This window comes from Sus scrofa, chromosome 1 (genome assembly GCF_054392235.1).
Source record: "Sus scrofa isolate SSC_HxYL_T2T_F1_AM1 chromosome 1, Sscrofa_HxYL_maternal_Yorkshire_Landrace_v2.0, whole genome shotgun sequence".
NCBI classification, from domain to species: Eukaryota; Metazoa; Chordata; class Mammalia; order Artiodactyla; family Suidae; genus Sus; species Sus scrofa.
Genome location: NC_139383.1, coordinates 19,372,988 through 19,399,227, shown reverse-complemented (window position 1 = coordinate 19,399,227; position 26,240 = coordinate 19,372,988). Strand labels below are relative to the sequence as shown.

The 26,240-nt window shown below is 35.1% G+C and overlaps 1 protein-coding gene across 4 annotated transcripts in view; it reads left to right on the top strand.

Annotated features, from left to right (window-relative positions):
• Positions 1 to 26,240, top strand: part of GRM1 (glutamate metabotropic receptor 1) — a 390,429-nt gene that overhangs the window by 201,324 nt on the left and 162,865 nt on the right. The window lies entirely within an intron of this gene.

Genomic DNA, 26,240 nt, shown 5'->3' with positions numbered 1-26,240 from the left:
AGTGAAAGCATTTGATGTTGGTGTCTCATTGTATGGCTGACTTCACTTAGCTTGATAGTTTCTAGGTCCATCCATGTTGCTAAAAATACTGGTATTTCGTTCCTTTTAATGGCAGATGGTACAGTTCTTGAAAGTGTATACTTGCTGCTTCCATGTTCTTTGTATTCATTCTTTCCCGTGTCTCTAATAAGCTCTCACATCCTCCAGTCTACTGAAACTCTTCTCTTCGTGCTTACAATAAGTTCTAAGGAAGTTTTTGTTCTACCTGAGGTCACTGGTATTGCATTATTCCAGTTTCTTGACTCCTTCCTGGAATCCTTGTCCTCAAGCTGTACCCCAAGAAGCAGGCATCTCCCAAAGCCCTCTTCTGACATCTCTCTGATTAGGCATTAGGTACATGGGCTGTGGAACCACAAGGCCTTAGGTTCAGTTCAGGATCTGACACTGCTAGCTGTGCCATCTTACCCAATTTACGTATACTTTCAAACCTGTTAACTGGAAATAATTATAATGCCTATATTCTAGGGCTTTTAAACTCTTAGAAGACAATGTCACCAGAGCACTTAGGAATTCTTTGCTGGTAGTAAATGTCAGCTATCATCTTTTCCTCCTGAGAAAATAGAGGCTTTTCCTTTGGCGATGAAGGAAGACTTTTGCCTACTCCTCCACCACACCTAGGCCTCCATCTGGCCCTTCACTGTCATCTCTCTAAGCATGTTTGGGAAAGGATCCCAGCATCTAGTTTAATCCCCCCCATTTTTTGCCTTTCTGATTTTCCCCTTTACACCCAAAATTTTGTAGAGCAGTCTGCTTGTAGAAACGTCTATTTAATGCTAGGATTCCTGTTAGGAAGTTTGTTGCTGTACCCTAAACAAAGGTCTTCAACATTTTATATTCATTTGCCGTTCACCACCTGTGTCAATTTCAACTGATCCAGATCTCGACAGTTAAAGAGAGGATGGCAGCTCATCAGGCCCCTTAAGACCGAAACACTTACTGTTTTATTTTTGTTATTACATTTGGTTCTCAACTCCAGCCTTTCCCTGCTGTAATACATTCTACACATCGCTGCCTGTAATCTTCCTAATGAAAAGCTCTTATGTCATTTCTTTTACAAAAAAGTACAATTGCTCTTTGTTACTTAGAGAATTGTGTATGGATTTCACTGAGGTATTCATGATCTGCTTCTCCCACTGCTGCTTTTGTGTTATCTACCCCTCCAGATGAGGTAGATTATTTTTTCCCTGAAGAGTGTATGAATTTTCTACCTCTGTACTTTGGCTTATGCTCCTTCTTTTACCTAGAAGAGTCTCTTATCCACCTTTAGTTTTTGAAATTCTAGGTTTTTTTTTTGTTTGTTTATTTTTATTTTGTTTTTTTGTTTGTTTTTTTGTGGGTTTTGTTTGTTTGTTTTTGCTTTCTAGGGCCACACCTGTGGCATATGGAGGTTCCCAGGCTAAGGGTCAAATCAGAGCCATAGCTGCCAGCCTACGCCACAGCAACAGCAACACAGGATCCAAGCCTCGTCTGTGACCCACACCACAGCTCATAGCAACACTGGATCCTTAACCCACTGAGCAAGGCCAGGGATCGAACCTGCATCCTCATGGATGCTGGTCAGGTTCATTAACCACTGAACCATGACGGGAACTCCTGAAATTCTAGTAATATTCTGACACCGTTTCCACTGTCATATTTTTGGTAAGGACTTTCTCAGTCCGTCAAGTCTAATTTATTCCTTCTTTTGTGTGTATTTTTCAGTTTTCTTATGGAATATATATCTCCTTATTTTAAAACTTATAAGACTATTTTATTTCCCCTTCACAAAAAAAATCACAACCTGTTTAAGGGCAGGAGCTACAGCTTCCTCTTCTTTTTATTTAAACTCTGTAGTGTGTATGGAGCATTGAGCATGGGACCTGTAGTTAGTAAGTGCTCACTAAATCTTTTATGATTTAAATAGAATTTAGTAAATAATAAAAGATAATCATGGAACACTTTCTACCCATGTTCTCATTTGTTAAGATATTTTTTCCCCCAAGAAGATAACTGTGGTCTTTACTCACAGTAAATAAGCCATTTCTGAACTAAATGGCACAGTGGTTATGGTAGTGTGAGTAATCTTCTTGAGGTTTTCAGGTTGCAGAAGTTGATTTAAGAGGCTGAAACTTATAATAGAGTTCAAGGCAAAAGGGAGCATTGGCATCCTGGTTTAAAACAGGTAGTTTTTGTGGCAGCAGTGAGATTCATGCAAAATTTTTGTTGAAAATGAGTTCCTAAGCACTCAAAAAATACCTGCTCAGCTTATTTTCTTTAATTCATCCCATGCTTTTTTTTTTTAATGGACATATATGCACAAAGCACTGAGTTAGGCATAACTAGGTGTTCAAACCCTAATTTAGGAAGACCATAAATCAGTGGTAGGCAGCCTATTATCTGAGAAAACTTTTCATGGCACTTTGTTTTTCTCCTCACAAATACATTATTTCTGTTCTGTATCTCTCTTTCCTTCCTTCATCTAAGTTCCATTCTTTTTTTTTAATACCCTGCTCTTTTCTTTCTTCATATTTTATTTAATTCTCAGCTTACTTACCTGTGAGTTTTTTCCAGCAATATGTTCCACCAAATTGACTTCAGAGAGGACACTGGAACCAAAAAGCTTAGAAGTGTACCTCACTACGTGAAAGGCATGTAAAATCCATGATGGCAGGAAAAATATCTCCCATACTTGGTATTTGTAGCCCAGCATCTTGTTCTGCTTTGAAATATTAGATATAGTTGCTGAATGAATAAATTAACAATAATGTTAACAATAATGCTAGTACCTGAAGAAGGTCTCTCTATCACATCTAGGATAAAATGAAGGCTTCTTACCCTGAGAACTGATGAAGATGCTTCTGTCCAAGCTTCTACTAGCTGTCTGCCCAGAAGAGTTGTGCTGATCTCATTACCTGGGCATGACCATGGTTAAAGGTTAATGCTTCTAGAAGATTCTTTCCCTCTCATAAGTTGTCTTTTCTCACTCCTGCTCAGGTACTAGTCTAGATGATTGCTCCTCATACAACTCAAATCTAGGATGGTGCCTGATCTCACTTAACACTGTATTTTTCCTCCCTATGTTTATCACAGTATGTAAAAATTGTTAGTTGACTTGTCTGCTTCTCCCATGACTACTATGTCCATTTGAGCAGAGATATATTCTGTCTTGCACACTGCTATACTTGCAGTATCTAAACATTCTACTTGGCAACAACCAGTGTAGAGACACTGAGTGAAAGTTATTTGTTGAATATTTAAATGGGACTTATGGCTTAGCTGGCTAGTCATCTGAACTCCTCTGAAAAACTGGTGGAATCTCAGGGTGTCTGACCAAACCAGCCTCACTGGGCATCTGATTTGAGTAAGGGAGTCAAAAGGGTTGATTGGTGGGTATGCACTGTGAAATCATAGAAGAAATGAAAGACAGTGTCCAATGATGAAGCTAGAATAAATAAAGTGCTGAGGAGGTAATTTGACTAAAACATCTGTCTGGAGGGGATGAGCAGAAACAGGGACAATGCAATGGGGGCTAAAACTAGACACAGTCACCACTAAAATGATTAAGAAAAGAGCATAGACTGAAGACCCTGAATGACTTGGAATATTGCCAGAAGGTTGTTTTATGGAGCTTCTGACCCAGAGCAAAGAAAGAAAGAGAACTGTTTAATCATGCTGGTCTAGTTTGGATAGATGTTGCTATTCTCAATTTCCCACAAAATGCCCTTTAATGTGGATGGGGAAAGAACATAATAATTCCCCAACTAAATCTGACTGTAAAAATGTTGTCAGTCTTGGATGAATTTTCATTAATTTAACATGTTGGACAGGCTTGAGAACTAGCTGTCAACTAGATACTTTCCTACTTAGAATAGACCAAGCCCCAGTGGCCTAAAGGAAAGTAGGGAGACAGTTCATTCTTACTCTCTGCTTTCTGGCAAAGAGATTCTGGCTCTAAACCAACCAGAAAACTAGGCAGGTGTCCTCCAGCAAATGTCTTTTGAGGTAGTCAGGAAACTTCTCTTCTATATCCATTTAACAGGCAGAAATATTGATAATGGCACATTGCATACCGAGAAGTGTATTTTCAGCAAGCAAAAGTTGCTCCCCTCCAGACCTTTTTTTATACTATCCTATTTTGTTTTCCTAATGTGACTATTTGAAAGGCTCTTATTCATGTGTGTAATTATTTTTTGTCTGCTCCAGCATTAACATGTAAGCTCCATGAGAGCAGGGGCATAGTCAAACTTGCTCACCCTCTATTAATACCCCAGCACCAAGGACATTGCCTGCATAGTGTTGCACTCCATAAATATTTGTTGAATGATTAATTAAAGAAAATTGGAGTTGGAATATATCTGTTTTCAGTCCATGTTGTGGAGTGTATTCTATCTGTTCAGATAATCAGAGAACCAAAAAGATGTTCTCTAGTAGCTTTCCCTAACTTATCAGCGTCTTGTCCAGGACCTGTGCATACTGGCCCAGAATCCAGCTGGACATCTGATGAGATGTTCTTGGCAATCCATGGGATGAAGTCTCACATCTTGTCCATTAGCAAAATAGAGCCTGTATAGGGCTCTTATTTTTAAAATGACATATAGTGTAGAAAATAAGTTTGGAAATTTTCTTGACATCCTTAATAGGATAAAAAAGACATGCTTTACATGAAACAGGAGTAGACAGCCAAAAGACAAGAATATGAGGCAGATACTAAGAAGGGTGAGTAACTAAGGAATAAAAAAATAGAACAGAAAAAAAGACCAAAATCTGTGCTAAAAATTAAATTGATACTGTGGATAATTAAATGATGATGGCAATTCCAGTGCTGAAACTGAGGATGTCTAACATGTGCTAAGCATTGATATGTTTCAGGACATGTGTTAAGCCTCGTGCAAATGCCATTGGCTCCCCATCTTCCTAATCATGGCTACACACTGGGATCACTGGAGAAAAAAATTGAAATATCAGTGCTTTACCACAGCCCTGATTTAATTGACTTAGCGTGGGATCCAGGCGGTGTCACATCATTGCACAACTCTAGCAGTCACTGCCAAAGAGAGTAGAATGTCTCATGAATTGTGCAGGTAGCCCTAGGCTTAGCCATCTTTATTGTTATTATTTAGTTTCACAAGGGATTCAAACAAAAAGCCAATGTTTAGAACTACTGGCATACGTTACGTCGCCTAATCTCATTTTTAGCAAAAGGCTTGAGATGACCTCCCAAAATGCAGGAGGAAAAACAATAAATAAAAATAATGACAAACCAGACCACAGATATGGGAAAATTTTTAAAAATGCAAACTATGAATGATAGGCATTCTCATGAGAAAGGCCAAGACCATCAGAACAGAGATCATTATTTACAGCATAATTTAAAACAGGCTTCTTGTAGAAGAATTAAATTAGAACATTCTCTAACACCATACACAAAAATAAACTCAAAATGAGTTAAGAACCTACATGTAAGGCCAGATACTATAAAACTCATGGAGGAAAACATAGGTAGAACACTCTTTGACATAAATTGCAGCAATATCTTGTTTGATCCATCTCCTAGAATAATGAAAGTAAAAGCAAAAATAAACCAATGGGATCTAATTAGACTTAAAATCTTTGCACAGCAAAGGAAACCATTAAACAAACAAATGAACAAACAAAGCAACAACAAAAAAAAAAAACAGCCCACAGAATGGGAGAAACTCTTTGCAAACAAAGAGACCAACAAAGGATTAATCTCCAAAATATGCAAACATCTCATGGAGCTTTATGTCAAAATGACAACGACAACAAAAACAACGAAAAAAATCGACTGATGATCTAAATAGACATTTCTCCAAAGAAGACATACAGATGGCCAAAAACACATAAAAAGATGCTCAACATCACTAATTATTCGAGAAATGCAAAACAGAACTACAATGAGTTATCACTTCACACCAGTCAGAATGGCCATGATCAAAAGTCTACAATAAATGCTGGAGATGGTAAGGACAAAAGGGAACCCTCCTACACTGTTGGTGGAAATGTAAATTGGTACAACCACTATGGAAATAGTATTGAGGTTCCTTAAAAAGACTAAATATAGAACTACTATATGATCCAGCAAGTCCACTCCCTGGTATATATCTGGAGAAAAGCATAATTTGAAAACATACATACACCCAATGTTCTTTGCAGCACTATTTACAATAGCTAAGACATGGGAGCAACCTAAATGTCCATCAGCAGAGGAATGGATAAAGAAGATGTGGCACATATATACAATGGAATGTTATTTAGCCATAAAAAGAATGAAATAATACCATTTGCAGCAACATGTATGAACCTAGAGATTATCACATTGAGTAAAGAAAGACTGAGAAAGACAAATATCATATATCACTTATATGTGGAATCTAATAAAAAATGACACAAAACTTATTTATAAAGTGGAGGCAAACTCACAGATTTCAAAACCAATCTTACAGTTATCATAGGTGAAACCATTGTGGGAGGGAAGAAGTGGGAGGGTAGGAATAACATATATACACTACTGTATAAAATAGATGATTAATGAGACCTACTGTATAGCACAGGGAAATCTACTGAATAACTTGTGATAACCTACATGGGAAAAAATAACAGATACATTTATATGCATGAAGTGATTCACTTTGATGTACACCTGAAACAAATACAACATTATAAGTCAATTATACTCCAATAAAATTAAATTTTAAAAAAATAAAAGGAGCTTCAGTCTCCAACGAAAGGATCCATTGCAAGGGCATGCATGCTTCAGATAAAATTAGTAAAAAAAAAAAAAAAATTTTTTTGAAGCATCTAGACTCATTCTTGCAATACCTATGCATTTCAAAAGTGTAAAATATTCTTATATATCAACATGCAAAGGTCAGAAAACAAAATAAAAACAAACAAAACTGGCCACTCAGGTATAAACTTGGACCCGCTTCAGATTTTTATGATAGAAGAAAATGAAAAAAAAAAAAGGCCAATGAATTTTGTAAAACACGATTTGTTATCTATGACAAGCTAAGCTGCTGTCCTCATGTAAAAGCAAGATAAAAACATTTTCATTTAAGATCTTATCTTAATCTGCTTAAAAATTATATAAATATATTCTCCATCTGAGTAGATCTAATAGCCATTAGATTTTTACCTCACAACATAAACCAAATACATTTAGATAAATGAAACCATATGTGTATATCTGTATCCATTTACAGTTTATTTTATGTTATTTTAACAGTACACTGAAAGATAACATATATAAATATTTCAAGGTAATGGTGTGAATCAAAAAGGAAAGTATAAAATGTTATTAAATTGGCTCTTTAATTTTTTTTTTTTGTCTTCTTTTTTGTCCTTTTTAGGGTCACACCTGCGACATATGGAGGGTCCCAGGCTAGGGGTCTAATCGGAGCTGTAGCCACCGGCCTACACCCCAGCCACAGCAACATGGGATCCCAGCCTGTCTGTGACCTACACCACAGCTCACAGCAATGCCAGATCCTTAACCCACTGAGCAAGGCCAGGGATCGAACCTGCAAACTCATGGTTCCTAGTCGGATTCATTTCCACTGCGCCACAATGGGAACTCCAAATTGGCTCTTTAAACAATTTTTGCTAACAGAAATCATGATAAACCAAATTTAAAGGAAAAACTATGAATTAGGAATATAGTCTCTCTTTCTATATATGTATATATTAGACTGTATATATATATATAGACACATGCATGTATATATATGTATTTATACATATACTATAATGACATAGTATAAGAAATATGAAACATATGAATAGATGACATGAACATATAATTACAATAAAATACATTGGTTTAATAGATGTTTGTTGAGTGAATGTATAAGTCAAAAATGTTGATTTTTTTCCCTAGTTTTTTTGAGATATAATTGACATATAGCATTGTGTAAGATTAAGGTGTACAATGTGTTGATTTGATACCTTCATATATTGCAAAATGATTATTATAGTAGTGTTAATATCTCTATCACCTTACATAATTATCATTTCTTTTTTGTGGGGAGAATATTTAAGGTTTACTCTCTTAGTAACTTTCAAGTATACAATACAGTATTATTACTATAATCACTAGGCTGTATATTAGAGCCCCCAAACTTCTACATCTTACAACTAGAAGTTTACGCCCTCTGACCAACATCTTTCCATTTTGCCTACTTTCTAGTCTATTGGCAACCATGTTCTCTCTCCGAGTCTGACACTTTTACATTTCGCATAACTGAGTTATACAGTGTTTGTCTTTATCTATTTCAGTTAGCCTAATGCCTTAAAAGTCCATCCATGCTATTGCAAATGGCATTATTCCTTCTTTTTATGGTGGAATAATATTCCATTGTATGCAAACACCTCATTTCTTTATGCATTTATCCATTACACTGGCTATGGTGAATAATGCTGTAATGGACATGGAGGTGCAGATACTGCTTTGAGATGCTGGTTTCATTTCCTTTGACTATATATCCAGCAGTAATATGGTTGAATCATATGGTAGTTATATTTTTAATTTTTTGAGGAATCTCCACACTGTTCTCCATAGTGGCTGTACCAATTGACATTTCTACCAACATTGCACAAGAGTTCACTTTCTTCCCATCCTCAACACTTTTTGTTTCTTGTCTTTTTCATAATAGCCATTCTAATAGATGTGAAGTGATATTGTGATTTTGATTTACACTTCTCTGCTGATCATCTTTTCATGTACCCTTGGGCATTTGTATGTCTTTGGAAAAATGCCCATTTAGTTTCTCTGCTCATTAACTGGATTGTTTGTTTTGCCCCGGAGTTGTATGAGTCCCTTACATATTTTGGATGTTAACTTCTAATCAGATATGTGATTTGCAAATATTTTTTCCTATTTGATATATTGCTTTTTGATCTGGTTATTGTTTCTTTTGCTGTGGAGAAGCTTTTTAGTTTGATGTCATCCCACTTGTTGATTTTTACTTTTGTTGCATTAGCTTTAGGTGTCATATCCAAAAAAAATCATTGCCAAGACTGAGAGTGAAATGGACCTCTTTGGCAGCATCCCAAACAGCTGAGGAAGCTTGATGCTTAATTATATGCTCCTACTTCCCCACTCATGAGAAATCATGTCCTGAGAAGATCTCTCTTGGCCCTGAATCATGCTACCTTGGGAGAGGGCTGATGCAAGTCAAACTGTTCCTTTAACACTCTCCAGTGCATCCAAATTCTTACTTTTTTGCTCCAGTAGTGTTCTGGAACTTCTCTGCCAGAAACCTGGACTTCCACAAAGGCTCTATTATCCAGGGACATCTGTCTTAAATGATGTTTTCTGGGGGCTCTTGGACCACAGCCAAGAGGGACTGGAGTCAGTTCATGGGTCCTTTCATGATCCACTGCCAGCACCGAGGTTTCTTGCCTATCATCAGATGTACAGGTGGGCAAGGCTTCTCCTGGGTCCTTTGGTATATAGTGCTGGATCATATTGCTCCCATAAAGGCACTTTTGTCCATGGGTGGCTGCCAAACTTTTGCTGCCAACAAAGGACACAAACAAGGTACATTTTATTAAGCCATATTGCTGAAGTTACTCTCCAGGTATATATATTTTAAACTAATATTAAAGAAAAATTAAATAATCTGATACAATGTTTCACCTATCAAATTATCAAAGATTTAAACAAATAATTACATATTTCTCCATGCTGGAGACTGAGTAGATGAATTTTCAGAAACTGCTGGATGTGAACTGGTGTAACATTCCAGAAAGCAAACTAGTGATATGTATTAAGAACTTTAGAAAAGTTTATTTCTGCAGTTCATATTGTGTCTCAGTGGGTTAAGAAATTCGTGTAGTCTCTGTGAGGATACTGGTTCCATCCATGGCTCAGTGGATTAAGGATCCAGCATTGGCGCAAGCTGTGGCATAGATCACAAATGCAGCTTGGAACCAGTGTTGCTGTGGCTGTGGTGCAGGCCGGCAGCTGCGGCTCTGACTCGACCCTTAGCCTAGAAACTTCCATATGCCAAAGGTGCAGCTGTAAAAAGAAAGAAAGTGTTCATTTCTTTTGACTCAATACTTCCCTTTCTTGACACTATTCTTAGTAAAATTTCAAGCATATCAAATAAAATGTAAACAAAAGATGTTCATTTCAGTGTTATTTGCAATAGAAAAAAAAATTGAAAAACAGCTAAAATGTTTAGCTACTGAGCAGTAGGAAGTATTCCTGTTCATAAAATATTTTAAAATAACTTTTCATTATGTGGGGAACATTTTATTATATAATCACAAGTAAAACACTGAACATAAAGTTATTAGTAAGATTTGACCTTTTTAAAGAAAAATGTATCTAAAATACAGTTGGAAAGAATTAGCCAAACATAGTAGTACTATTCTCTAGATGGTGGGATTATAGGTGATTTATGTAATCTTTGTTATAACTTGATATATGTATAATTTTAAGTATATGGTAAAAATTACAGAATAATAGGGAAGGATTTTTCAGTAAATAGTATGCTGATAAATAGGAATTTAGAAACAATCCAAATTACATCCAATTCTTAGCTTGCAAACATCATAAATTTATTTGTTGCTTTAAAACTGCATGCCAGCACTATAATCTTTTGCATCTTGATTTTTTATTTGCATCTCAATGACTAAAATTTATATAATTTGGGGGGACAAAATAACATAATGGCTAGTTTAATCCATTATATAAAAATTAAGTGCACAGTTATAGAAAAATCAAGACTTTCATTTGTATTGGAATCTTTAATTTTCCCATGGGAAAAAAAGAAGTAGGCTAATGCATAAGTCTTAGCCTTTTGCTATAATGCCATTACAAATCAACTTGAAAGAATGTGTGCAGTTCTTATACTGTTGGGAATATTCAGCAATTACATTACCTCAGAATGCTATTCTTTATAGAATGTGTACTCGCTGGAGAGTTAAGTAATGTTAAATAAATTAGCATCTTAATGAAAGTTGTATATTAATACTGCTCCTGCTCCTACATAGTAATTTAATTCCAGTAAATCAAGGAATTCAATTTTTGCTAAATATATATCATGTCTTGAAAAGTACTAGGCTGCAACTGAGCATTTGCTATACTCTCTGATATTTAGAAAGAACTATTATTAAAGAGAAGATGTATTCATTTTGAGGACTATATGGTTTGGAAATTTTTCTTACTGTCAAATAGGGCAAATTAGGAAGGCATGTTTAATGGTCTCAGTGAGTCATTAGACAATCCAGTTTAGTCATAGAATATGATAGTTATATGATCACTGTGTTGATCAGGTAGGAGCACTTTAACAAGAGTCCTATCATAAATTCAATTTCTTTGAAATATTCAGCCTAGCCACATTGACAGTAAGATTCTTATTACACAGTATAACATTAGAGAGTAATTTTCAAATAAAGATTTTAACCCACATGACTTTAACTTTTCAATGAATTTAAGACTTTACTATGAGTTTTTTAAAATTAACACATATCAAAGAGTTAAAAAATCACTTTGTTAGTAAACATGAAAATCCAGCATGAAGCAAAGAATCTTTAAAATAAAAATTCAAAGTGTGTATGTAATGTTTTATCTTGAATTGCAGTTTATATTAGGTCTTATGTTCAGTTAATAGTGGCTATACAAATCACTTTGTGTCGTGTGTGTGTGTGGCTTTTCTCATGATCAACATAGTTTATCAAGTCATCCATACAGATTTAGTTTCCAAAGGCCTTCAAAACTTATTCTCTAGACTTGTGGCTGCCCCACAGGAGAGGGAGGGAGTGGGAGGGATCAGGAGCTTGGGGTTATCAGATACAACTTAGAATAGATTTACAAGGAGATCCTGCTGAGTAGCATTGAGAACTATGTCTAGATACTCATATTGCAACAGAACAAAGGGTGGGGGAAAAGATGTGTACATGTAAGAATAACTTGATCCCCATGCTGTACAGCAGGAAAAAATTAATTAATTAATTAATTAAAATAAAAATAAAAAAATAAAAAAACCTTATTCTCCTGTCATTTTTCCCTACTCCTGAACTTCTAGGAACTCCTTTAGTCTTGATTAGTGCCTTGAAATTTTCACTTCTGCCCTTGTTCTGTCTTCTTAACTCAAAATGTAGAATATATAGGCATCAGGAATATATGCCAAATAATGTTTAAGTAGTATTTGTTAAATGCTTATCATATACCAAGTTCTGTGGTGGTCATTCTGTATGTTATTTAATACTCATAATAAATCATTTCAGAGAAAAGCATGTTAAAACTCAAAGAGGTTAAGTCACTTTCCCAAGTGACTTAATCATTAGTGATGGATTTGTGATTTGTTCTTTGATACATCTGACTCCAGAGCTTATAACATGAAGAGATTATAACTAAGAAGCTTAATATACATATGAATGTTTTCATCTGATACACTGCTCTGTGCAAAAGGCCTTACAACACTTTCTCAAAAATGTGCTGTCTTCCTCTAGTAGTTATCTTTATCTTGTGGCTTGGAATTTCTAAGCTGAGGTTCACTAGAGGATATTTCATTAAGATTAATTGTGTTTTCATTTCCATCAGTCAACAGCAGATCTTAGAGGTGAACTTGAAGAATCTGAACCAAGAACTAGGAACCTGTCAGTTTCCAGTAGACTTGTTCATCCAGTCTGCCCTGTATTTCTTCAGATTCTCAGAGACATTTCCAAATGAAAGTTCTTTGAACCTAGCTGCATCAGGAGGCCCCAGAGACCTGCCCTAAGTTTAATGATTTGTTTGTGTATTCATAGGACTTCGTACCCATAGCCTTCATAGCTATGATTTTTATTAATAACGAAAGAATACAGAGCAAAGTCAGCAAAGAGAAAAAGCTCATAAGGCAAACTTGGAATAAACCAGGCAAGTGTTACTAACACCCTTCTTTGAAATAATTTAAATATTTCAAAAATATAGATAGAACAAGGGATAATTAACAAACATCTATGCAACCACTACTCATATTTAACAAATGTTAAAAAAATTGTCATATTTTTTGTTTCAGTTGTTTTTAAAGCTACAAACGTATTTGAGAGCTGCCTTGTTTTCCTTACTAATTAATTCAGTTCCCATTTTTCCAGAGTGGGCTCATTGTGTAGCTTACCTCTACAGACACCATTCATCCAAAATACAGTGCAAATAGATTCATGGTATTGCACAGTCCTGTAGTTCTGCCCTTGAATTAGCCACTCTCTGAGAGTTTATTTTCATTTTCCCTGATAATACATATATATATAATACTTATGTATATATTCATAAATAATTTATAGTATTATGGAATTTTCAAAGATATATATATATATATACACACACACACACACATAATAATGTATATTTTCCTACATAGGAGACATTTTTAGTGCTCATCTCACTTGACCTCTCCCAGCATTTGACTCAATGGAAAATTTTCTTAAAATTCTCTCCTTCTTGAGCACCTTTGGAACCAGTCTTTACTGGTTTTTCTCTTCATCCTCTTACCATTCAAATTTTCTTCCTTGACTCTTTCCAAAGTTTTGTGTACTTTTCCACTAAACCCGGTCTCATAAGGATTTTATTCACACTCATATATTCTAGTAGTAGATATATACTGATGATTGCCTCTTTGAGATCTTCATTCTAGACGTCATGTTTCATTAATATCCTTATGAGATTGTTTACTGTCTATATGAATTGTAATCGGGTCTATATCGGACTGGTTTTCCACACTTTATTTTAAGCCGTAGAATAAGTGACCAGTTGAATAATAGAATTAATCCATAAATCTGAACTTTTATTTTGGTGCTATGCTTTCAGTAGACAAGGCATTTTTCAGTTTGCATGCTTGTAAATTTATTATCTTTTCTCCCAGATGTACTTCTCTGTATGTATTTTTTTATCCAAGGTAATGGCATTAATCAACCAACCAGAATGAACTGGCCATAATTCTTGAATCTTTACATTATGATCAACATCTAATTAATCACCAGGTTCTACTGGAATCTCCTTCATGCCTCTCCAATCATTCACTTACTGTCAACCACATTGCCACTGACCTAGAACCCTATCAGTTCTCATGTGGACAATTCTCTCTTTGTAATTTTTTTTCCTTACTAGTTTCACATCATGCCCTCTTCTAACAATTCATCCTCCATGTGCTGCCAAAGGGATCTCGTTAGACTATAACTCTCCTTTTGACACCTCCTGCTTACATTTTTTTTGAAGTCTCCCTATTCACATCTCCCTGTTGAATAATGTTCCAAGTGTTCAAGTCTTCAAGATAAAGGGTACGTAAACTCCATAGCAAGACATTCAAAGCACTTGGCATTCTGATCCACTCTTCAAATCACCACTTTCTTTTGACCATTTCTGCTAACCCTTTTGCTTTCCAGCCATATGAAACTAACAAGATTTCTCAGAATTTCTCATGTTCTCTTAGGTCAAGAGTTCTTAAAAAAAAAAAAAAAAAAAAAGTCTGGGTTAAGTGTAACTTATAAACAGCTTTGGATGGTTGAACATGTAAAAAATTCTGAACTCATTACTGCCTCCCAGCACTTCATCTGACTGAGTCCTATAACATCCACTTGTCTTAAAGAAGTGGAGTCATCCATCACTTCTTCCCAAAAGGCTTTCTTAGTCTCTGTTTCCTCTTGGCCCCAGGTAAAGAGGATACTTCTCTATCTACACTGATTACATTTTGTTATAATCTGTTTACCAGTATGTCTCTCTTACTTTCCTTGATGACAAGTACTTATTCATACTTGTATCTACAATGACAACCACACACTTGATAATATGCACCCAGTAAATATTTGTTGAATAATGGAGTAAATTAATATCTGGTTTAGAGATTTATATTTTAAAAGTCTATTCAAATAATCCCTGATCATCAACACTCAGCTTATAAACTACCTCCTACATGAAACTTTTGGGATCCTTCCCCCTCTGTCAATTGGCTATGACTTTAGCTTTATTTGAATTATCCCTAATAACTCATGATTTCTGTCTTGTATAAATTATGTCCATGCATGTCTTTGTCCTACCTTTCCCACTACAACTTTAAATTCCTCGGGATGAATCCTAAAGCCTCATCCTCTTTGTTACCCCAGCATCAAGCTGTGTTCTCTATGATGGGGAATTGCTATGTGCTTATTGGATCTTGAATTTATTTGACTGACATAATCCTAGTTAGACTATAGTGAGATAGCCAAGACCACATACCAATCATACTTTAGATCTACAGGAACTTTTTAAAAAAACCTTTTGTTGCTTAAACTATTAAAATAAATTCTCAGTGTAAAGTAGTGGACTATATTTTCCATGAAACAGAAATGTAAGGTCAGAATGATGAGGCGAAGTGAACTAGCTAGCTGTCTAATCTAGGGAAATGTCATAAATAGAATGCTCAATATTGGGTAATTGTTATTTATGACGTTTAAATCAACATAGAGTTTCTAGAATGCCTTCGAATATTATTTATAATTTTCTAATGGATATACTAATGATATGGGTAGACATCAGATGTTCCTCATTAAAACATTGTTTTAAATTTTGAAATTTCCTCGGAAACTTCTATCAAGATTCTGTTGTATGCCATCAAGAAGTGTTTTGATGGATATCACAGACAGTCTGAATAATAAGAGTTTTGTTAGATATTCATGCCATTTCTTAGGAAGAAAGCTAATCTTTAAATAAAGTTTTAAACAAATATTCTTGCAAAAGCACTGCTAGGAGCAATGGAATGCTTAATGTATATTCTTTCCAACACCACAGCCATGACTGTTATTACATTTAAGACATTTATTGAATACATACCATGGGTGAAGCCCTATGATGCATATTTGAAAGCACTCTCTCTATATATATATAATTTTATATTAAATATATACAATTTTATTTTTTGCTTCTACTTTAATAAAACTGGAAAAAAAATTTTAAAAATAAGGTCAGAATTGCTCTGGTAGATAGTACAAATCCATACTCACTCAAGAATTACAAAATATGTATTAGGTGTCTTCTAACATGGGCATGTACACAGGTATCTTTCCTGCACTGTCTTCCTAAGTATACAACAGAGGTAATAATATAATAATCGGTTCTTTTGTTGAGTTCATGTTCTTTGAGTGCTTTAAATATACCATCTTATCTCATTTCCTGTGTGGCTCAGTGACGTTGAGCTGAGAAATACAGTAGATATTTCAACCTAGACAGAGTAATTTAAGAGTTTTAGCCACTGTGCAATGTTGACATAGTGATGTATTTCACAAAATCATGTGTAAAATGCTAATTTCTTAAAAATTAATCTTTAATACTTGAAAATTTATTTCTAAAGAAAAGTTTATTATTTATTAGAAAAAATTACTATAATTAAAATGCAGTCTGATCATGACTGATTTTATAGCATATAGTTCCAAGTGAGTATTTTTGCATTATTTCATAAAATAGTTGAGCTTCTGTGTTACACATCATTTTAAAATATCATAGTGATTTTATAATACTAGTGTATTTATAACCTCAAAAATTGCATTAAATCTTCACCTATAGTGATGCTATAGAACTAAAATGAGTGTAACATTCATATCATTCTGAGATAGTCATTTGACAAATAGTTGAAATTAAAATCTGAAAAATAGATGTAGATTGCTACAGCCAATGTAGTCTGCAGCCATTTTCAAATGGATATTAATAAAAATACTCTGATATGTCTGAGGGGTAATAAATAACACATAAGAAACATCATGTCATCATTTACCCAAAAGGTCAATTAAAGTTCTAAGTCATTTTTTTTCCCTTAGACTTACCAAAGATATTCAAAGTCAAAGGAAAAAATAAACAAGTGTGTATTCCTAAGGAAAGAATTTTTTGTTTTCTACCACTCACATTCTTCTGAAGCCGGCCAGGTAAAATAAGTTAATTTGAAATGTTAAGTATATTAATAACATTTTGATACTATCAATTGACTCAAGATAGATGCCATCTCCCTTTCTGAAAGGAGCATTAAGCCTGATTTCATATTACCATTGTATAAAATACAATTATCAGTGTATAATTTTACAAGTCTCTAACTTTTATAGCATGTTTATGCCTCATATTCATTTAATCTTCACAATGTTTAGGGGTTAGCAAAGAACTTAAAAACTGTAAGAGATAAGAGAGGTCATATAATACACACTGACTTCACAGACAAGGAAATCTGGATCCAAGCTCATGTTTCAGAGAACAAAAACCTGAATGACGGGGGAACTCAAACCAAGGAGATATGGTTGAAACTCGTGCCCCAGAAATACTTTCTCAACTGGATTAAATGGGATAATATAATGTAGGAAACTAATCTGTTTAAATATGAACCAAGAGCTGGTAGAAAAGCAATTGGCACAGAATTCAGACACAAAATGATATTAAGGAAGCCTAACTTTACATATAATTTGCATATAAGAAAATAAAGATTTGTATTTTAATCCATCATGAGAACTTGCTAGCTGGAAAAATTACATTTGGGTGAATGAACTCTTTCCTTAACAGTTGTGATTTCAAGAACTAAAAAAGAAAAATAAAAATTATAGGCACTTATTAAAATTGTTTTCTTAATAAGAGTTTCAGGATATGAGACTTTTTGTTTTACTTTCTTTTTTCTTTCCTTTTCTTTTTCAAAAAGACATGTTTGGCATACAAAATATTTTAAAAATAAAGTGAAGCAATGCAGAATTCAGTATGTTTTTATCTGGTTCAATGCCTTTAAATCCAACATTAAACTCCCCATTTACCTCAGGCAGACAAATCTTCTACATTATATCAATATTTTAAGAACAACCTTGGAAAGAAATGTTGCTTTTCAATGATTTTTCTCCCTAATTCATGTTTCTGAGAAAGAATTGTAGAACAGAAGCAGAAAAAAATTATCTCCCAAGGATGTGCTGTCCTTTGGACGCAGACCTGGAGTTACTGATGACTCTCAGAATTTCTGTATTCCTCCACCTCCTCCTCCACTTCCTCCTCTGTGACCCCTGAGGCGATTGGTCACAGTCTTGAGCCAGCAGAAACTGAACTTGCCTAAACCACATGGAAATTAAACCTACAAACTCAGATTTGTGAACACCATTTTGGGGAAGAACATACTTTAATTGCTGAGGTTTTACTGTTATACCCAATACACCACCCACAACACATGGAAGTTCCCAGTCTAGGGATTGAATTGGAGCTGCAGCTGGAGCCTACACCACAGCCACAGCAACACCAGATCCTTAACCCACTGAGTGAGACCAGGATTTGAACCTGCATCTTCATGGATACTAGTCAGGTTCTTAACCTGCTGAGCCACAGCAGGAACTCCAAGAATTTTTTTTTTTTTTTTAGTTAAAGCTTGAGTCATATCCAGTTGTGAGGTTGCCAGGCTTCCTGGCCTCGAGCCTAGAACCAGACTGTGAGTAATATGGTGGGAGGGATTTACGGCTTTCTAGAGAGCCTTGTTGGGAAGCTGGTGGAGAGAAGAGAGAAGGGCACCAGTGGAAAAGGAGGTAAGGGGGCCGCTAGGGGAATCCTGGAGAGGAGGAGGAGGACTAAGGGTTCAGAAAGGCTTCTGAAAGGCAGGTGGTCTCCTGAACTTTTGTCTCATTCAAACTAAATTTCTAAGTCTTTAGAGCTTTGCTTGTCATTAAGTTTTGTAAGTACAGTATTACATTTTCCTAAATATAGGCTATTTGTCACCTCAAACATTGCTAGCCTTGTTTATAGAAAAGAATGAAGAACAGCTGCCCAAGTAAGAGACTAAATTTTCCCTCTGTATGAGTACAGTCCATTAAATGGACATTCTCAAAAGAATTGCATAATTCACAGATATTGCTACTTTATGATTTATAAACCAGATCATCCATCAGAAGATAAATCTTCAATGGACAAATAAGACATAATTTCTTATTTCTAAAATGTGGTAGTCCTTTACTGAACTAAAAATTTGTAGCTTTTGTCAGAGTGTATCTTCCTGCTTATGGCCATAGCGCTGAAGAAAATGGCAGTTCCTTTTCAATTGTTCGCAGAGATCGTCCATAGTCTCACATTCTATCAGTATTTGCTGCACTCCAAGGCTATGTCCATGTAAAATTAACTCTACCTTCCCTTTTGTTTATATATGAATACATCCACTATAAATACAACGGATGCATGATGTAGGCATTTGGCTATTTTCTGTAATTTGAGAAACTCTAAGAAAACCCATATTCCTAAAACATCATTGGAGTGTACTTGAGAGTCGTTTTTGAGCATATTATTTTTTAAAATGCCAATTCTCCTTAGTAAATTAATGCAATAATCTCCTAATACTTTACCTAGGATTGATTTTATCATGTAGCTTACACATCAACAAACGTTTATTAACCACAATTTATGTTCGAAATACCAAGTTATTTTATTTTGTGGGACACAAACCTGAGGAGTTATCCCTTCACCTGGAGAGCTTGTAGACCACCAAACTGTGAGTTGTTTAAAGATGGAGTGTCTTTTATAGTGCTTAGGATGGTAGAATAAATGAATAGTATTTATTAAATAATAAATTACTGAATTCCAGTAGACTCCTCATGCATACAAATATCTATGGTCCATAGAGTACATTATGAACAACATGAAACTATTAAAAATGTCTCAGCAAAGAGAATTAAAAAATACTTCATCGAGGATGTTTCACACGCCTTGATTGTTGAATAGATTTTGGCAGCTTGTAGGAAATGGTTATGGAAATTCTGTTAGCATAAACAATAAAGACCAAGGCTCAGAGATTAAAAATTAAAGCGTAGATTCTTTTGGCGGGTGGTGGAAAGGAAACAAAGACACAAGGCTTCTGACCATGAATGGAGTCCTATTGATGCCTTGCAAAGGAGCCTGACTATTATTCTTAAAATAACCAAAGAAAGAGTAACTTGAACATGATAACAAAATGAAATCATTGAATACCTGGGATGAAAAAGCAAAATGACTTGAAGACAAAAAGGCAGGTCTTACCTATAGCACAATTTGAAAAGGTTGGCTTACTGCTCAGTGAATTCTAGAAGAATGTTGCATAAATTGAATGTTACATTAATTGTTTGAATGCTACCTACATAATAATTTATTTCTGTGCCAAATTTACTTTTCTACCAAAATCTAATGTCCTCCTTTTCCTTTTCTTGGTTCTCTTGCACTTTTATTAGATAAAACTTTTGGTAGCTATACGCAGATGGTCCAGTTTGTAGTATGGGACTGTCTTGGTGAACCCCTTCAGCTGATGAACTGAGGGACACACTGAAGGTTTGGAGTGTGCCCTGGGAGAAGGATGTAGCCCTAGGAGAGAGGAAAAATTCCACAGTTTATCTATAGGAGAAAATAACTGACTTGAAGGAGGGGTTCTTCAAACCTTAAAGCAAAAACACTACCAAAGATCTGAGATTATGTCTTAAATAATTTTATTGCTAATGCTGTCCTTTGTGCCTTCTAAAATCTCACTCAGCTCAGTGTTTTGAAATCTGGCCACATTATCAAAAAGCAGAAACACCCATTCAGTTGATTCTTACCCTTACAAACTCTAAGGGCTGCCTAGGGCTTATGGTGTACTGTTTTCATAGATTTTTAATGGTAGTCACATGATCTATCTTTTAATTTCCCCGGACCAAGTCCTAGAAAGGGTTCCTTTTGTAAATTAGAGGGCAAATGCAAAATGTCCCCTTTATAAGAGGCTGCTCAGTGGTACAAAGGATTGGATGCAATGTTTTGGAACTTGTCCCCTGCCTTTTTTTTCCGGATGGATAATTGTTAGAGGGTTATTAGTAGTAGTTAAATGAAAAGGCAATTATGAGGAGACTATGGACAAATCTGCCTTCCTTTTTATTTGAATGTTGAAGCATTCACAATGTTTGTTGTGTGTTCCTAGTAATGGAATTCAATCCTTTATCTTTTGTTAAAATGTACTTCAATAATATATGATTATGCAGTTGTATAGAAAAGCCTGTTTTACAGAGTCAGTCTCTCTGCAGTTGTTCTCCTGTTTTAACAAGTGTAAAGTCTCTTTCTTTATGTAACTATAATAAGGATATGGCCTTTGAATTGCTCAAGGTATGTGTGTGCATGGCTGTTATTTCAACCACTCAAATAAAAAGGAACCATACACAGGAATATTACCAATGTACCTTCTGAATAAGTAAAAACTTACAGAAAAAATAATGGCAGATAACCTATGACACTACTTTTTTAAATATTCTGTTTTTAATTCAATTACCATAAAAATACTTTTAAATTACATATCTGCAATACATATTGTCCAAATGTGTACACTATTTGCAATAAAAATCAATCTATATAGGCTATTTCAAAAAATATTGGAAAAATCATATCTTCCATAACCCTAAGAAATAGAGTAATTTGTGAAAGTGATGTTTAATTGCGTTTGATGCATAAAATATCTAGTTTAGCTACAACATCTTCTCTGACTAGGACGAATTCTTATCAACATTTGCTAATCATTTTCATTCTTCCAGTATTTTTAAAATGTTTTTTCAAAAGAGGAAAATGTTTTCAATTGCTTTAAAAGTAAATATAGTAAAAAGAATTATTGCTGATATGAAGCTTATTTGCATGCTTCAGAACATTGAATATACATTAGTAATTAGTATTTATCTCACTTCTATTATATTACAGGCTTAAAAGAGTAAAAAGATGTCTTCTATATGAATGAAAGAAACAGGATGATTTAGCTTAGCTTCTAAGACCATTTTTTAAAATAAATACGCAATACTGGATTGCATTAGCACCCGGATTTTAGTGTCTAATTGTTCTAAGAAATTGGAGTCCAGTCATGAAACATTTTGTTGAAACATTTATGTTGAAGGACTGCTGTGAGCACTGTGGAAGCTGTGAAGAACTAAATAAAGTGGATATTTATTTCAAAAAGCTAAACTGGAGGAGGGAAGGAATGTAAATGACACAGAGACTCAAAACTAGGAGAAGTCACCAGGAGTTACAGTGGGCAGTATGGGCTTAAGTTAGAACTTTTAAAGTAGTTGAAATTTGGATTGAAGGAGGGAAGCAATAAGGGTATTTGGGTGAGTGAATGACAGCTAGTGAGTGCCAGGCATGTTCATGGGACAGCTTGTACAGCAGGGAGTCCAGAAGAGAAGGCTCCAAAGTTCACACAATTCCTCTGCTCAAAAGTTTCATTGTTTCATAAAGCAAATTCATTGTCTCTGCTCTAAACTTTTTTTCTCATTTTGTTTCTTCTTCTTGTCATGCTGTGCTCACTGTCTAAGATTGTTGAAGTTTTATTTTGAAGACATTTCAGATGCTACTAAAATTCTACAGGTATTTAGCTATAGAATTTCATACAATTTATTAAAATTGTTCTGTATTGCAGTTTGTATTACTAGCTTTTCCCTTCTAATCAGTCATGACTCTCTTTAGGCCAGGGACTGTTCTTTATACATCTTTTTATTTTCCAATAGATGAGAAGGTAACATTTTTAATGCTAGGTCAGCCTTTTAAAAATATTTTAGACTCTATGCCAGAAGACATAACATGGAAAAAGTATTGCAAATTTATTGTTATTATTTAAATAACAGTAAAATTACCAGCTTAGAGCAGCCTTAAAATTTTTGTTAAACCTATTATTCGTGGTTAATACTGGGTACCAGATATAGTGAAAAGAACCTTAGAATAATCATCAGAATAACTAGACGCTCATTCTTTATTCATTATTATGTGATAGAAAAATCACATTATCTCTCCAGATTTTGAATCATGCCATCATTAAAAGAGAAAAAAATTGTGGCAGTTAAGTAACAAATTTCCTTCCTACCTTGGAATTATGTAACACAACTGAGTCTCCTTTTCTTTAAAGCAAATTTCATTTGCAAATAATTTATACTAGTAGTACTACCTTTAATAAGGAATTCTATCTTTCTGTATTGTTAATATAATGATTCCTCATACATACATTTATGTTAATGATTTCAGTGCTAGTGTATTTTTTCAAGATTCATTATGCAAACAATTTTAAATTATGATATTTAAAGACAAAAGGAAAAGCTTAACAGACAAAAGATGAAATATATCAGCCTTTGAAGTTGAGACTTCAGGAAACTGTAAATACTATGAGCATTTGAGAGAAAATGAATCATTAGTTGAAAATATTGAATAGGGAGAAAAAGAGTTAATAAATAAACATTTGTATATTTTATCACAAATACTCTTGAGTCTAAATTTTTCCAGCAAGTTTCGTGTTTGTGTAGTGAATTTTGTCACATTAGAATACATGCAAGAAAGTTAACTAAGTAGGCCTGGGTTGCTCAAACCCAATTTATTCCCAAGAAAGTTCTGTTTTCAGGAATGCCCCTAGGTGGTCCTAGGTGAGCAGCTAAGCCCTTGGAAAATTCTTCCTGATACTGGGCCACCCAGCACCAATTTTATCAGATAGTTTATGCTAACAATATGATCTATGATGAACACATTTGTACTTTGGGAAGTTGGAGACCGAGTAGCTGATTAGGGTTATAAGAGCTACACGCCTACATGACTGACCTCCAAGAAAAACTGTGTACATTGAGGCTTGAGTAAGCATCCCCAGTTGGAAGCACTTTTTGTGTGTTCTATATCATTACTGGGAGAATTAAGCACATTTATGTACCTCTACATAGGAAAGAATGCCTGGAAGCTTTCTCCTGCTTTCTCCTGGACTCCCCTTTTGCACTTTCTCCCTTTGATGATTTTAATCTGTACCTGTTTCCTATAATGAAGTATAACCATAAATGTAACCGCTTTTTGCATCCCAGGAGTCCTTCGGGTGAGTCAAGACTGAGAGTTTTTTGGGGTCTCCACCACCCTGATACAGTATTATACAGTACACAATTAAAAATGGCACTTCAGAAATATTTCCTAAATATTCCTAAAGGAAATAAGACTTTTTTCCCCACAGCCACAGCATGCAGAAGTTCCTGGGTTAGAGATCGAACCTGAGCCACAGTGGTGACAATGGTGAATCCTTCACTATTAGGCCACCAGGAAAATCCAAAACAAGACTTTTTTAAAAAAAATTAAAAGCCTAATATTTAAGTTCAAATTACATTGAAAAAATATTATCTACTAAAAGTATATTAGGTCATCTGAGATATTTTTATTTTATTTTATTTTATTTTTGTCTTTTTGCCATTTCTTGGGCCGCTCCCGCTGCATATGGAGGTTCCCAGGCTAGGGGTCGAATCGGAGCTGTAGCTGCTCTACGCCAGAGCCACAGCAACAAGGGATCCGAGCCGTGTCTGTGACCTACACCACAGCTCACGGCAACACCAGATCGTTAACCCACTGAGCAGGGGCAGGGACCGAACCCGCAACCTCATGGTTCTTAGTCGGATTCGTTAACCACTGCGCCACAACGGCAACTCCTGAGATATTTTTATACCTATTATCAATTTAAAATTTTTTATTTATTCCAGATAATTTGGAGTCAAGATTGACATGATTGCTTTTTCTCTCATTGCTTTATTAGATTAATACCCACTTGATAAAATCCCCCAAAGAAATATCTCATAAAGCTATTTGAATGTATATAATACATTTAAATCATATTATTTGGAAGATCCAACAAGTGCCATATATACTTAAATTATCTTTGGTTTTTAACTTTCAGTACAACAAGGTGCTATGTTATTCATCTTGCTTTACACAGGTATACCTCATTGTGTTGTGCTTCCTTTTATTGTGCTTTGCAGGTATTACAAATTGAATTTTTGTGACATTGAGCAAGTCTATCAGTAGCATTTTTGCAACAGCATTTGCTTATGCTGTGTTTCTGTGTGGCAGCTTGGTAATTCTCATAATATTCAAATTTTTTCCTTATTATTAATTTGTCATGCTGGTCTGTGATCAGTTATCTTTAATATTACTGTTTCAATTGCTTTGAGGTGCCATGAACTGTACTCATCTGATGGCAAACTTTATTGATAAATGTTGTGACTATTCTGACTACTCTCCACTGACTGGCTATCCTCCAGTCTCTTTCCCTTTCTGGAGTCTCCTCATTCCCTGAGACACAACAATATTAAGAGAAGGCCAAATTATAACCCTACAATGGCCTTTAAGGATTCAAATGAAAGAAAGAGTCACAAGTTTCTCACTTTAAAGCAAAAGCTAGAAATGATTAAGCTTAGTGAGGAAGGTGTATCGAATCCAAGACAGGCCAAAAGCTGGGCATCTTGCACCAAACGGCCAAGTTGTGTATGCAGAGTAAAAGTTCCTGAAGGAAATTTAAAAGGGCTCTTCCAGTGAACACATGAATGATAAGAAAATGTAAGAACCTTATTGCTGATACAGAGCTTTTTAGTGGTCTGAATGGAATATCAAACCAGCTACATTTCCTTAAGCAAAAGCCTAATCCAAAGCAAGGCCCTAACACTCTTCAATTCTATGAAAGCTGAGAGAGTGAGGAAACTGTAGAAGAAAAGTCTGAAGCTAGCAGAGGTTGGTTCATAAGGTTTAAGGAAAGAATTCATCTTCATAACATAAAAGTGCAAAATGAGGTAATACAAGTGCTGGTGCTGAAGCTGCAGCAAGTTATCTGGAAGATCTAGCTAAGATCATTAATGAAGGTGACTACAATAAACAACAGACTTTCAATACAGACAAAACAGTCTTCTTGGAAGAAGTTTCCATCTACGACTTTCATAGCTTGAGAAGAGAAGTCAGGAGGGGCTGTGGAGAAAAGGGAACCCTCCTGCACTGCTGGTGGGAATGTAAACTGGTACAGCCACTATGGAGAACAGTGTGGAGATACCTTAGAAATCTATACATAGAACTTCCATATGACCCTGCAATCCCACTTTTAGGCATCTATCCGGACAAAGCTCTACTTAAAAGAGACACATGCACCCGCATGTTCATTGCAGCACTATTCACAATAGCCAGGACATGGAAACAACCCAAATGTCCATCCACAGAGGATTGGATTCGGAAGATGTGGTATATATACACAATGGAATACTACTCAGTCATAAAAAAGGATGACATAATGCCATTTGCAGCAACATGGATGGAACTAGAGAATCTCATACTGAGTGAAATGAGCCAGAAAGACAAAGACAAATACCATATGATATCACTTATAACTGGAATCTAATATCCAGCACAAATGAACATCTCCTCAGAAAAGAAAATCATGGACTTGGAGAAGAGACTTGTGGTTGCCTGATGGGAG